Genomic DNA, 15,996 nt, shown 5'->3' on the forward strand with positions numbered 1-15,996 from the left:
TATGATAAAGTCCATCCAGACCCGGAGATTTGTCAGCCCACAGACCCAACAATTTGTTCAACCTGACGATGGTAATTTTCCCTGGATTTCTCCCTCTCTTCCATTTCCTGATTTACAGCTATTTCTGGGATGTTACTTGTGTCCTCTATACTGAAGACCTGTTTCATTTATCTGCCATCTCCATCCTTTCCACTATCAATTTCCCAGATACACACTCTGTTGAGCCAATGCTCACTTTGTTAACTCTTTTCTTATTCAAATAGCCATAGAAACTCTTACTCGCTATCTTTATACCAGTAGCTAGCTTTCGCTCGTACTCTAGTTTTCCCCTCTTTACAGGATCACAGAATTACACAATACGACAGTGCAGAAGAGGCCCTTTGGCCCAAAACTAAAGAGCTGGTCATTGACTTCAGGAAGTAAAGTACTGTACACACCCCTGTCTGCATCAATGGGGCCGAGGTGGAGATGGTTGACAGCTTCAAATTCATAGGTTTGCACATCATCAACAATCTGTCCTGGTCCACCCATGTCGACACTGCGACCAAAAAAGCACGACAGCGCCTATACTTCCTCAGGAAAGTAAGGAAATTTGGCATGTCCACATTGACTCTTACCAACTTTTACAGGTGCACCATAGAAAGCATCCTATCTGGTTGCATCACAGTCAGGTATGGCAACTGCTCGGCCAAAGACCGCAAGAAACTTCAGAGTCGTGAATACTGCAGTCCATCACACGAACCCGCCTCCCATCCATTGACTCTGTCTACACGGCAGCACGGTGGAGCAGTGGTTCGCACTGCTGTCTCACAACGCAGACGTCCCAGGTTCGATCCCTACTCTGGGTGACTGAGTTTGCACACTCTTCCCGTGTTTGCGTGGGTTTCGCCCCCACAGCCCAAAGATGTGCAGAGTAGGTGGATTGGCCATGCTAAATTGCCCTGGAAAAAAATGAATTGGGTACTCTAAATTTATTTTTCTAAAAGACTCTGTCCACACCTCCCACTGCCTGGGGAAAGCGGGCAGCATACTCAAAGACCCCTCCCACCCGGCTTACTCACTCTTCCGACTTTTTCCATCGGGCAGGAGTTACAAAAGTCTGAGAACGCGCACGAGCAGACTCCAAAACAGCTTCTTCCCCGCTGTTACCAGACTCTTAAACAACCCACTTATGGGCTGATCTGATCTCTTCTCACATTGTTTTTACCGAGTAGTACTACACCTGTGTCTATGTATTTACATTATGTATTTTATGTTTGCCCTATTATGTATTTTCTTTTCATGTACAGAATGATCTGTCTGAGCTGCTCGCAGAACAATACCTTTCACTGTACCTCGGTCCACGTGACAATACCAAAATCAATCAAATCCAATCGAACCTGCACCGATGCAGGAAAGGCCCTAATCTGCCCACCTAATCCCACTTGCCAGCACTTGTCCCATGGCCTTGAATGTTATGATGTGCGAAGTACTCATTCAGGTACTTTTTAAAGGACGTAATGCAGCCCGCTTCTGCCACTCTCCCAGGCAGTGCGTTCCAGACCATCACAACTCTTTGGGGAAACAAGGTTTTCCTCAAATCCCGCAAGCCTTCCACCCCTCACTTTGAACTTGAGTTTCCTCGTAGCTGACCCTTCAACTATCAATGTTTTTGTCATGTTCTTTATATTCTCCCAATCTTTTACCCCGCCACTCATTTTGCTGCAAATATGTGCTTTTTTATTTATGGTTAATACTGTCTTTATCATTTTTAGTTAATCACAGATGACAGGCAAACTTTTTTTTTCTCATCGGAATTTGTCTATTCTGTGTATTCTGAAATATCCCTTTAAATGTCTTGCATTTATAATTTCTCGGCTCAACCTAAAGTACTTCTACATCCTCGTTTCCTGAACTCGGGTCATCCCTCTCTAATGTGATAATACCATCATTAATTAACAGAACCATTTCTCACCTAAATGTCATATACCTTCAATATTCACGCCCCATTCTACGTCATCCTCTAGCCATGTCTCTGTAATGGCTATCAGATCGTACTTATTAATTTCTTCTTGCGCAGTCAGTTCATCTGTTTAGTTTTGAATGCTATATGTGATTGGATACAAGACCTTTAGTTTTGTCCTTTTATTATTTTGTAACGTCTAGCCTTACCTGCTAATTTACTCCCAAATTTGTCCTCTCTGTCCTTTCCTGCCACAATATGATTTTCATTTCTCATATTCCTACCTTTCTCTCTCGCCTTGTCTCTATTGTTTAGCTTACCACATCTTCCCAAATTTGACCCCTGGCCTCCACTATTCAGTTTTAAAACCCTTTGTAATTCCCTTGTTATGCGGCTCGCTAGAACATCAGCCCCTCTCCGCAGATGCAGCCTGCCCTGCTGCATTTTCCCAACACTTTCTGAAGTTGATGGCCAGATCCTTAGTTTTGTTGGCACTGATGGAGAGATTGTTGTCATTACACCATGCCACTATGTTTTCTATCTCCGTCCTGTACTCTGACTCGTTGTTTGAAAAGAACTTGAAAAATTTGAAAAGGATGAAAAACAAAGACCTTGGCAGATAATAACAATAATAACCTTTATTAGTGTCACAAGTAGGCTTACATTAACATTGCAATGAAATTACTGTGAATATCCCATAGTCGCCACACTCCGGCGCCTGTTCGGGTACACGGAGGGAGAATTCAGAATGTTCAATTCACCTAACGAGCACGTCTTTTGAGACTTGTGGGAAGAAACCCACCCAGACACAGGGAGAACGTGCAGACTCCGCACAGACAGTGACCCAAGCCGGGAATCGAAGCTGGGGCCCCGGCGCTGTGAAGCAACAGTGCTAACCACTGTGCTACCATGCCACCCATTCGGGAGCTGAATGCAGATCAGTAAGGATATAAGCATCCAAACCTACAAATGAGGCCATTACATCTGCTCTTTTATTTAATAAGATATGGCTGATCTATTGTGGCCTCCACTTTCCTATCTACTCATTAATACTCGAACTCCCTTGTCAATCAAGAATCTCACTAAGTCAGCCTTAAAAATATTCAACTCCCCTGCCTCCACAGCTCTCTGGGGAAAATTGCCTGGTTCACTGCATGCACAGGCATCTTATCAATTTGGAGTTATAATTAAAAATCAATCAAATTAGTTCAGTAACAGTCAGAGCTGTATGGTGAAGGCTTAACTCTAATGACAGCTGCTGAACATGTGCTTAAGGAGCTATGCCACAATGTCACAGAGAGAAAATGACTAAGGAGCATCTCCAAAAATAGGTCCAGCTATGTCTTGGTCGTATTTAACCTTTGGCAAAAAGTTATTATGTAAATGAATAAATAAATGTCATTAAAAGGTCGTTGTCTCCAGCAAGATCTCTTCTCAAGTGAGAGGCTAACAAACCCTGAGAAAAAGCCAAGATAACGGGTGGCGGCAGCAGTGACTACGCCGACAGAGAAACAGTGGAAAATGGTGCGAAAGGCATGAGATTAAGTCCAGTGACGGTGGAGCTCAGAGGTTCAACGCAGCAGCCTCATCAGAGACGACAGTAAGCGTAACATTGGTAGTGGGGAAAATTCTTGAATCAATTATCAAGGACTTTATCGCGGAACATTTAGAAAGTAGTGGCAGGATCAGTCAGAGTCGGCATGGATTTATGAAGGGGAAATCATGCTTGACAAATCTGTTGGAATCCTTTGAAGATGTAACCAGTACAGTTGACAAGGGGTAGCCAGTCGATGTGGTATATTTGGACTTTCAGAAGGAGTTCGACAAAGTCCCGCAAAAGAGATTATTGTCCCGCATGTGGGCGTCGCTGGTTAGGCTGGCATTTATTGTCCAACCCTAGTTGCCCTTCAGAAGGTGGTGGTGAGTTGCCTTCTTGAACCACTGCAGTCCTTGAGGTTATGTTATTCTCTAATTCTGAATAACGACTGTAGACTTACAGTTAACACAAACACTTTATTCAAAGCTTCCAAAGCTCAACTAGATGTAAAACAGTCAAGAGGTATCACCAGTGAAACTAAGGTAAACTGCCTAAGCTGAGCTGTCTCTGTGTGCTGCTGCTCACTAGCTCCGTGCTTCTAAAAGAGGCGGACCCTGCCTTGGGCTCGACCCTTTATACCCGTCTCTGATGCTCCCTCTAGTGATGCTGTGGCTGTCACATCTGTGCTGCAGTCCCTGGTGTATGTGCAGATGTATGTACAGATGTACAGATCACTACATCCCCCCCTTTTGATTTGATATGTTTTCAGACTGGCCTCAAGAAAGCTGTACATAACAAGTGGTGAGAGTAAGCAAAGCTGCACACTGCGAAAATGATAAAGTAATACAGAAACAATTAACAGTGTTATGAGTCCATCGTGAGAAATGTTCATATTTGTCTTGTGGATGTGTTGAAGTGTCGTTACTAATCTCGCCGGTCGGGTGCCTTACGGCTTCTGCTGGAGCGCCTTAACAGTGGTGATGGGGATAATGGTTTGATGTCATCAAGAGTACTGTCTGGTGTTGTGTGGCGAGGAACCTCCTGTGAACTAATGGACTTAGTCAAGTCCAGTGTGGGAAACACCGGCGTTGTAGGCCGAAGCATTAACAGATCCTGGCGGTTACGGCAAAAGAGTACTCCCGCCGATAACTTGACAATGTAGGACTACGGTGCCTCCTGCCTGATCACCATGGCTGGCTCAGACCATCCGCCTTCTGGATCCCTGATCCTGCCGATGTCACCCATGTTCAGTGGCTTGAGTGGGATCACATGTTGATCGTAGTATTGTTTTTGTTTGGACCGTAGTACCCACATTTTGTTGAGTACCAGAGCGTTAAAAGGGGTCTCGGAATTAAATCACGGGGAGGGTTGTCCGGATGTCCCTGCCGAGGAGCATCTGCACTGGTGACAGTCCTAAGTTCAATGGGGTTGCTCTGTAGGACAACAGCGCTAGGTTGATGTCCGAGTGTGAATCTGTTGCTTTGCTAATAAGTTGTTTAACTATGTGGACACCCTTTTCTACTTTCCCATTTGACTGTGGGTAGTGCGGACTGGATGTTACATGCCAAAAGCTGCAGCGGTCTGAGAACTCTTTCCATTCCCAGCTCGCGAAGGAGGGACCATTATCTGACATCACCACACGTGGGATTCCATGTCGCGAGAATGTCTCCTGGCACGCCTTGATGACAGATGAAGACGTGAGATCATGGAGTTTCAGTACCTCCGGATAGTTTGAGTAATAGTCCATGATCAAGACGTAATCACGCCCTGTGGCATGTAATAGGTCAATGCCCACTTTTGTCCACAGCGCCATTGTGAGTTTGTGTTGCTGCAGTGGTTCTTTGCACTGTGCGGGTTGGTGTCTTTGACAGTTGTCACATGTCATGACCATGTCCGTTATGTCTTGATTCATGCCAGGCCAGTGCACAGCCTGTCGTGCTCGCCTTTTGCATTTCTCAATTCCTAGGTGGCCTTCATGAATCTTACGTAGCATCTCGGCGCGGGGTGTGGGCGGAATCACAATCTGTGCATTGCGTAGCAGCAGGCCGTCAACTCCAATCAGTTCTGACTTGACATTCTGAAATTGTGGACATTGTCCCCATGTCCAACCGTGCTGGAGTAGGTGCAGCACTCTCCGTAAGGTTGCGTCTTTCTGCGTCTCCTGTCGGATTAGGCAAAGCTTCTGAAAAATGAAATGAAAATCGCTTATTGTCGCAAGTAGGCTTCAATGAAGTTACTGTGGAAAGCCCCTAGTCGCCACATTCCGGCACCTGTTCGGGGAGGCTGGTATGGGAAAACTGATCTCATCCGAAGCAGGCAAATTCTCCATGCATAACTGTGTTTGGGCTTCGATTTCTCTGATAGGGGCTGATGGTGCGTTGTCAGTACCAATTGATCGGGACAGTGCGTCGGCAATGGCAAGATCTCTTCCCGGAGTGTATACTCGGGTGAAATCATACCTTCGCAGCTTCATAATGATACGCTGCAGACGAGGTGTCATGTCATTTAGATCCTTGTCTATGATATGGACCAACGGTCTGTGATCGGTTTCCACTACGAACGTGGGCAGGCCGTACACGTAGTCATGGAACTTCAGAATCCCAGTGAGGGGTCCCAGACATTCTTTTTCGATTTGTGCATATCTGCACTCAGTTGCGGGCATGGCCCTGGACGCATATGCCACCGGGACCCAGTCAGCCTGGTCAGCCTGTTGGAGGGGAACGGCGCCAATGCCGTCCTGGCTGGCATCAATGGAGATCTTGGTGGGTCTGATTGCGTCAAAGAAAGCAAGGGTCGGTGCCCTCGTTAATTGCTGTTTGAGATCCACCCATTCATTTTGGTGACGTTGTGTCCACTCAAACGCAGTGGTCCTTTGTAGGAGATTGCGTAAAGCTACCGTCCGTGCGGACAGGTTTGGGATGAACCTGCCGAGGAAGTTGACGAAGCCCAGAAATCGTAGCACCGCCTTCTTGTCATGTGGCCTCTTCATGGTCCATATTGCAGCGATTTTCGCCTCATCAGGGCTGACACCCTGAGATGATATGGTGTCACCCAAAAAGGTTACAGACCCCTTCACAAATGTGCATTTTGCCTGGTTCAGTTTCAAACCGTATTTATGAATCCTCTGAAACACCTTCTTTAGACGATGGAGGTGTTCTTTTTCAGTGGTGGACCATACGATGATGTCATCCACATAGATACTGACACCCTCGATGCCCTCGGTCATTTGCTCCATTATCCTGTGGAAGATCTCTGATGCAGAGCAAATGCCAAAGGGCATGCGATTGAAGCAGAAACGTCCGAATGGCGTGTTGAACGTACATAGTAATCTGCTCGAGTCATCGAGCTGTATCTGCCAAAATCCCTGCGAGGAGTCGAGTTTGGTGAAGATACGAGCATTCGCCATCTCAGATGTGACCTCTTCACGCTTGGGGATGGGGGTAGTGTTCCCGGCGAATGTTCTGGTTCAGGTCCTTCGGGTCTATGCATATGCAAAGATCTCCAGAAGGTTTTGTGGTAGTCTGTGTTAGGAGGATTACGGTACCTAGTAATGCCGGAATACCATTGGTGGAGAAGGTAGTGTTCCATTGGATAAGCTTGCATTTTAGCTCCGCCTTGCAAGGCGGGGTATAAGAGCCCGTGCTGCCCTAGCAGCTTCCTTCTGTACCGGCGCTGCTGGGGGAAATATCTAGCGTATTAAAGCCTTCAATTGTCTCCAATCTCGTTTCTGAGGTTATTGATTGTGCATCAATTTAATACGCTAGATTTAAAAGAATGGAGCTCCGAATCAAGCCGGAGTGTCTTCAACTCAGCCCCAATACGGCAAACCCAACAGCAATCTTCAAACACTGGCTGGCGTGTTTTAACGGATACCTCGGAACGGCCGGAAACACACCCACGGGAGAACAGAAACTGCAAGTCCTGCACTCGAGGGTGAGCCCAGAAATTTACACCCTCATCGAGGACGCGGACGACTTCGATGCAGCAATGGTGCTGCTGGAAGGACATTATATTCGCCCGATAAACCAGGTCTACGCTCGACATCTGCTAGCGACGAGGCGACAAATCCCTGGGGAATCGCTGGAAGAATTCTACCATGCACTCCTGGTGTTGGGGAAAAATTGCAGCTGCCCGCAAGTTTCGGCGAGCGACCACACAGGACTTCTGATCCGGGACGCTTTCGTTGCAGGTATGCTGTCCTCCCAAACCCGCCAGCGATTACTGGAGAAAGACAGCCTAGGCCTCAAGGTGGCATGGGCCCTTGCTGGCTCCCTGGACGTAGCCTCCCGAAATGTCCCCGACCGCGCAGCAGCCCGCTGGGCAGCGTAGAACCCCCCCCCGCGGCCGACCCCGAGACATCTCCCATACCCCACAAGCTTGTGCTGCAAGACGGCCAGGCAACCCCGGGGGGTCCCGCTGCTATTTTTGCGGGCAGGCCAAGCACCCCTGACAGCGCTGTCCAGCCTGCGCATCCACCTGCAAGGGATGCGGTAAAAAGGGCCACTTTGTGGCGGTATGCCAGGTCCCGGCGGTCGCTGCGGTCTCCGGTGGCGAATGCGGACAGCCACCACAACCCACTCCACGGACCCCGTGTGGCCAGCGGGCGCCGCCATCTTGTCCCATGGACGCCACCTGCGATGGATGGGCGCCGCCATTTTGTGCACCCCCGGTTATGTGCGACCAATGGGCGCCGCCATCTTGGATGGGCCCCCAGGACCCCAGCTCGGCTGACCACACACTGCCCGAAGAAAACATTCAACTGCCGCCACGAGTAGCCTCGGTGACCTTAGACCAGTCTCGGCCCCGAACACTATCGACTGCTACGACGACGGTGCTAATCAACGGACATGAAACATCCTGCCTAATTGACTCTGGGAGCACGGAGAGCTTCATACACCCCGACACGGTAAGATGCTGTTCTCTCCCCGTCCACCCTGTTAATAAAAAAATCTCCCTGGCCTCCGGATCTCACTCAGTAGAGATCAAGGGGCTTTGTATAGCTAACCTCACAGTCCAAGGAAGGGAGTTCAAAAACTACCGACTCTACGTCCTTCCCCACCTCTGCGCGGCCACACTCCTAGGATTGGATTTTCAGTGTAACCTCCAAAGTCTAACTTTCAAATTCGGCGCCCCTATACCCCCCTCCCCCCCCCCCTCACTGTCTGCAGCCTCGCGACCCTCAAGGTCGATCTGCCCTCCCTGTTTGCGAACCTGACCCCGGATTGCAAACCCATCCCCACCAGGAGCAGACGGTATAGTGCCCAGGACCGGATTTTTATTAGGTCAGAGGTCCAACGGTTACTGAAGGAAGGTGTCATTGAGGCTAGCAACAGCCCCTGGAGACCTCAAGTGGTGGTGGTAAAGACCGGGGAGAAGCATAGGATGGTCATCGACTACAGTCAGACCATCAACAGGTTTACGCAGCTCGACCCGTACCCTCTCCCCCCGCATATCTGACCTGGTCAACAGGAACGCGCATTACAAGGTCTTCTCCACGGTGAATCTTAAGTCCGCCTACCACCAGCTCCCCATCCGCACTAGTGACCGCAAATACACTGCCTTCGAAGCAGATGGGCGGGTCTACCACTTCTTAAGGGTTCCCTTCGGTGTCACTAACAGGGTCTTGGTCTTCCAGCGAGAGATGGACCGAATGGTTGACCGGTACGGTTTACGGGCCACATTCCCGTACCTCGATAATGTCACCATCTGCGGCCATGACCAGCAGGACCACAACACCAACCTCTGAAAATTCCTCCAAACCGCAAAAATCCTTAACCTAACGTATAACAAGGATAAATGCGTGTTTAGCACCGACCGCCTAGCCATCCTCGGCTACGTAGTGCGTAATGGAGTTACCGGCCCGACCCTGAACGCATGCGCCCCCTTATGGAGTTCCCCCTCCCTCACTACTACAAGGCCCTGAAGCGCTGACTAGGCTTTTTCTCTTATTATGCCCAGTGGGTTCCCAACTATGCGGAAAAGGCCCATCTACAGATCCAATCCACAGTTTTTCCCCTGTCGACAGAGGCCCGCCAGGCCTTCAGCCGCATCAAAGCAGACATTTCAAAGGCCACAATGCACGCCATCGACGAGTCCCTCCCCTTCCAGGTCGAGAGCGACGCGTCCGACGTAGCTCTGACAGCCGCCCTCAACCAAGCGGGCAGACCCGTGGCCTTCTTCTCACGCACCCTCCACGCCTCCAAAAACCGCCATACCTCAGTGGAAATGGAGGCCCAGGCCATAGTAGAAGCTGTGCGATATTGGAGGCATTACCTGGCCGGCAGGAGATTCACTCTCCTCACTGACCAACGGTCGGTTGCTTTAATATTTTATAATGCACAGGGGGGCAAGATTAAAAAACGACAAGATCCTATGGTGGAGGATCGAACTCTCCACCTACAACTTGTATCGTCCCAGGACGCGAAACGAGCCTCCTGATGCCCTATCCCGCGGCACATGTGCCACCGCACAAGTGGACCGCCTCCGAGCCCTCCACGAGGACCTCTGCCACGCGGGGGTCACTCGATTTTTCCACTTCATCAAGACCCGCAACCTGCCCTACTCCATCGAGGAGGTCAGGACCGCCACCAGGAATTGCCAAATCTGCGCGGAGTGCAAGCTGCACTTCTACAGGCCAGAGAAAGTGCACCTGATAAAGGCTTCCCGTCCCTTTGAACGCCTCAGTATGGACTTTAAAGGACCCCTCCCCTCCACCGACCACAACACGTACTTCCTGAACATGATTGACGAATACTCCAGGTTCCCTTTCGCCATCCCCTGCCCCGACTTGACCGCAACCACCGTCATAAAAGCCCTCCATGGTATCTTTACGCTGTTCGGTTTCCCCGCCTACATACACAGTGATAGGGGGTCCTCCTTTATGAGCGACGAACTGCGTCAATTCCTGCTTAGCAAGGGCATTGCCTCAAGCAGGACGACCAGTTACAACCCCCGGGGAAACGGACAGGTGGAGAGGAAGAACGGAACGGTCTGGAAGACCATCCTACTGGCCCTGCGGTCCAGGAATCTCCCAGCCTCCCACTGGCAGGAAGTCCTCCAGGATGCCCTCCACTCCATCCGATCACTGCTGTATACCACGACCAACCAAACACCTCACATACGTCTCCTTGTCTTCCCCAGGAAGTCCTCCTCTGGGACCACGCTCCCAACCTGGCTGGCATCTCCCAGACCCGTCCTTCTCCGAAAACACGTGCGGGCGCACAAATCGGACCCATTGGTCGAGAGGGTCCATCTCCTCCACGCTAACCCTCAGTACGCGTACGTGACGTACCCCGATGGCCGACAGGATACGGTCTCCCTACGAGACCTGGCACCCGCTGGTTCCCCCCCCCCCCCCGCAACCAGCCCCACCCTCCCTCCCACCGGCGCACCCCACAGCCGCCCCCTTCCCAAGTGGATCAGTTCTTCCACCGGCCCCGTCTAGGCCCTGCCTACCAGCGCACTCCACAGCTTCCCCCTTCCCAGGCCAGCCGACCAGTCCGCCAGCCACGTCTAGGGGTGATGCAGCTGCCGCAGAAGCCAAAACCACGCTCCCGGAGTCACAGACGCCCAAACCTCCACCGACATCACCACCAAAGCTACGACGATCGCAGAGGACGACCAGGGCCCCCGATCAACTAATTGCTTTCTTTTGAAATGTACATTACTGTTGTAAATAGTTAAAAGTTCTAATGAGGCAAAACGCTGTATGGAGGCATTACGGTACCTTCATAACTATAACTTCTACCACTTCTACCACGTTGTAGTACGAAGCCAACACCCCCGCCGAACTCTTTTTTAATAGGGGTTAATGTGGTAGTCTGTGTTAGGAGGATTGCGGTACCTAGTAATGCCGGAATACCATTGGTGGAGAAGGTACTTGTTCCATTGGATAAGCTTGCATGTTAGCTCTGCCTTGCAAGGCAGGGTATAAGAGCCCGTGCTGCCCCAGCAGCTTCCTTCTGTACCTGCGCTGCTGGGGGAAAGATCTAGCGTATTAAAACCTTCAATTGTCTCCAATCTCGTTTCTGAGGTTATTGATGGTGCATCAGGTTTCTTAACACAGACAATGGAGCTAACCCAGTCAGTCGGCTGTGTGACTCGCGATATTACGCCTTGTGACTGCAGTCTGTTGAGTTCCGCTTTCAGCTTCTCCCGCAGTGGAGTTGGAACCCTCCTGGGCGGCTGAATGACGGGTTTGGCGTCTGTTTTCAGCATGATTTTGTATTGGCAGGGTAGGGTGCCCATGCCTTTGAATACGTCGGGGTATTCTTGTAGCATGCTGTGGATTTTAGCTTCCAGGCTTGATGGATCCTGGGTGTGCATGTAAATGCGTTGCACCAGCCGCAAGTCTTTGCAGGCCTGAGCGCCCAACAGTGATGATTTATTGTCGTCTACAATCTCGAATCGTAGATGCTTGCGTATCGTCTTGTTGTCCTCCCGGAGATGGCACGATGCCTTTGAGGCGATCTGATTGCCGTTGTAGTCCTTCAGCCGACATGCAGCGGGTATTATTTCATGGTCTCCTGGAATTGAATGGAGATCCTTGCTAGTGAGGAAGTTAGCTGAGGCCCCAGTGTCAAGCTTGAAGACTAATGGAAAGTCATTGACTTGCACAGTCGCTGTCCACTCACTGCTGGAGTCAATGCTGGTGACCGGGTGAGGCGTGGCGATTGTTGCGTCATGTTCCTCGATTGTCTCGATCGTGTCCATGACAAACGAGTTGTCGCAAGCGAGGTAGTCCTCTACCGAGGAATACTCATCATTGTTCTTTTTGTGCTCCGTTGAGTCTATGCTTTTTACGTTGTGTCAAATCTTCGGGAGAACTGCGCATGCGTGTGGCCTGCATCCAGGTTCGCGCGCGCGGGATTGCCGTTCAAGGAGCGCCTTCTGGCAGCCTGGGCCACCATTTTGACGGGCTCAACCTCGTGGTGAAGGCCTTGGTCCCGGGAAGTAAACTCCTCATATTCTTCTTTACTTTTTTCATAAGTAGAGCATCTTTGCATGGCTGTTTCTAGGGTTAGGTCTTTTCGTTTTAATAAGGATTTTCTACGTCCCTCATCAGATATACCATTGACTATCTGGTCTCTGATGAGGGAGTCACAGAGGTTTTCAGAGTTGCAGGATTGAGCTAGTAATTTTAAATCAGTTACAAAACTGGTGCAAGATTCTCCCGGCTTTTGCAAATGCCTGGTGAACTTGAAACTTTCAAATATCTCATTGACTTCAGATTGACAGTGGGTTTCAAATTTTTTGATGATTATTTCCAGCTTGCCCTAGTCCTCCCCTTCCAGGCAGGTAAAGGAATTATATATTTCTAATGCCTGTGGACCTGCCAGGGATACGAGAAAGGCTATCTTCCTGGTATCCGATGCTGAGATTAGATCCTTAGCTTCTAGATATATTTTGAACTGTTGTATGAAAAGTTTCCAATTGGAATGCATATTACCAGCGGTCTTGAGCAGGCGTGGAGGTTGGATTGGGTCCATCGTGCTGATTGGTATCTGAAGGGTCCGAATGCTGCGAGGCCTTCCTTGGTCGAATGTCTGGTTTAAGTTCTCTTGCTGGTGTCTAGCTGGCTTGCTGAAGCCACTCCTGGTACTATATGTTATTCTCTAATTCTGAATAACGACTGTAGACTTACAGTTAACACAAACACTTTATTCAAAGGGTTCGTTCTGCTTCCAGAGCTCAACTAGATGTAAAATAGTCAAGAGATATCACCAGTGAAACTAAGGTAAACTGCCTAAGCTGAGCTGTCTCTGTGTGCTGCTGCTCACTAGCTCTGTGCTTCTAAAAGAGGCAGATCCTGCCTTGGGCTCGACCCTTTATACTCGTCCCAGATGCTCCCTCTAGTGATGCTGTGGCTGAAACATCTGTGGTGCAGTCCCTGGTGTATGTGCAGATGTATGTACAGATGTACAGATCACTACAGAGGTGTAGGTACATCCACCATGCTGTTAGGGAGAGAGTTCCAAGATGTTGCCTCAGCTACAGTGAAGGAACGGCGATATATTTCCAAATCAGGGTGGTGAGTGACTTGGAGGGGGCCTCCAGGTGGTGGGGTTCCCAGGTATCTGCTGTTTTTGTCCCTCGATGTTTGTGGTCGTAGGTTTGGAAGGTGTTGTCTAAAGAATCTTGGTGAGTTACTGCAGTGCACCTGGTAGATGGTGCACGAAGCTGCCACTCTCTGTCTGTGGTGAAGGGTTTGAATGTTTATGGAAAGGGGGAACAATCAAGCGGGCTGTTTTGTCCTGGATGGTATTGAGCTTATTGGTATTGTTGGAGCTGCACTCATCCAGGCAAGTGGAGAGTATTCCATTACACTCCTGACTTGCGCCTTGTAGATGATTAACAGGCTTTGGGGGGTCAGGAGGTGACTTACTCACGGTAGGATTCCTAGTCTTTGATCTGCCCTGGTAACCACACTCATAATGTGGCTAGTGCAGTTCAGTTTCTGATCAATTGCAAACCCCAGGATGTTGATTGTGGGGGTTTCAGTGACGGTAAAGCAATTGAATGTCAAAGGGCAATGGTTAAATCCTCTCTTGTCAGAGATGGTCATTGCCTGGCAGTTGTGTGGTGCGAATGTAACTTGCCACTTGTCAGCCTAAGTCTGGATATTGTCCAGGTCTTGCTGCATTTGGACATGGACTGTTTCATTGTGGGCAGCACAGTAGCGTAGTGGTTAGCACAGTTGCTTCACAGCTCCAGGGTCCCAGGTTCGATTCCCGGCTTGGGTCACAGTCCGTGCGGACTCTGCACATTCTCCCCGTGTCTGCGTGGGTTTCCTCCGGGTGCTCCGGTTTCCTCCCACAGTCCAAAGATGTGAGGTCAGGAGCTGAGTGACCCTGGCGGAGCCCAAACTGAGCATCCGTGAGCAGGTTATTGCTGACTAAGTGTTGCTGATAGCACTGTTGATGACTCCTTCCATCCCTTTGCTGATGATGGAGAGTAGTGGTGGGATTTTAACCTGGGTGCCCCAGAGCATTACTCTGGGTCTCTGATTTACTAGTCCAGTGACAATACCACTGCGCCTCCGCTTTCCCATCCATCAGCTCAGTAGCAATGTATTTATAAATTTTCCTGCATGATGGTGAGAGTTTTGTTTTATGATTTGGCGTTGGCATTTCCTGCTATCGAAATTTAAGTGGACGGTAGAAAGCTAGGCAGCTTGCAGGAGTTCCCTCAAGCATCTCATGTTCAATGCCAATCTCCAATCCAAGGTTGGTGAACCAGGTGCTGGCGAGGGTGGTGGGGCTTTCTCTTCGATTCCGCAGATTGTCTCCCTTATTCGCTAGTCACAACATCAGGCGCTTGGTCATTTTTTTTTGCTTCTTAAGTTCCTAAAAGCCGCCTGGGAGAAAGTTCAATTGTGCTTCGGTGCAATGTCAAAAGCTTTAAGTAAGATTTGTGGAACTGGCTGTCCCATAGTACGGTGGAATCTGAGTCATTAAATGGTTTCAAGAAGGAGATAGATATATTTCTGATTTAAAAAAAACAGGTTAAAGGGATATGGGAGGGAGGTGGATTTGAGACCAGGAAGTGATCAGCCATGATCTGATTGAATGGGGAGCAGGCTCGAAGGGCTGAATTGCCAACTTCTGCTCCTAATTTCATGGGTCTCACATGTTGTGTGGTTGTAGCACCGTCAATATGACGCGAGGCAGGTTGAGGTAATTTCAATTGAAGGCTTTATTAAGCAGAACTTTATCCCCAGCAGCGTGGTTACAGAATGCAACTGCTGAGGGAAATGGAGGGAAAAACTGGGTTCTTATACCGGCATTTCTGGGTGGAGTCCAGTAGGTGGCAGATCCTATCAGGACCTGGCATCCCTCCACCAATAGCCTTTCGACACGTGGTGTACCGTATTACCCCTAATACATACCACCACAGTGGTCAGTTGCAAATTCCAGAGTAAAGGAGTAAAGAGGAACTATTTGTTGCAAAGCACAAGAAAAGCATCCAGTTGCAGGTTTACTGATTCCTTGGTGACACGTCCAATCTTCCAGTACAAGCACGCTCAAGAATGTGGCCATTTTAATTCAGCATGGCGTTGTTCCTTCGCAAAATATTGCACATTTGGTAGCTCAGTATGGACCCCATTTTAAGACCAATTGATCTCAGTCATTTTTGAACACCTCTGTCCACCCTGAATAGCTGATCATTTGTGCTTGCGATTTTGCCTTCCTTCACATTGTACTTCCTTCTATTTTGCCATCGCCCTTTAACGATGCAATCTCTTAGTACAGAAAAAGTAAAACGCTAGATGCAGTCTCCGAAATTCATTGATGACTTCACACAGGAATCAAATTTAGTGAGGTTTGTTATAGAGGAACCTACTGAGGAAAAGAGTGGCGCTTTACCACGAGGCTGTTCCTCATCTAGATAACAATGTTCTTCTGCTGTCGAGACAACGATGTATTTAGCAAGAATAATATTTAAATTTCATCCACACTCAGGATGAAGCGATGCCCATTGTTGACTAATCCAAATTTTAAGTCCTAACTAAAACAGC

This window comes from Scyliorhinus torazame, chromosome 2 (assembly GCF_047496885.1).
Source record: "Scyliorhinus torazame isolate Kashiwa2021f chromosome 2, sScyTor2.1, whole genome shotgun sequence".
NCBI classification, from domain to species: Eukaryota; Metazoa; Chordata; class Chondrichthyes; order Carcharhiniformes; family Scyliorhinidae; genus Scyliorhinus; species Scyliorhinus torazame.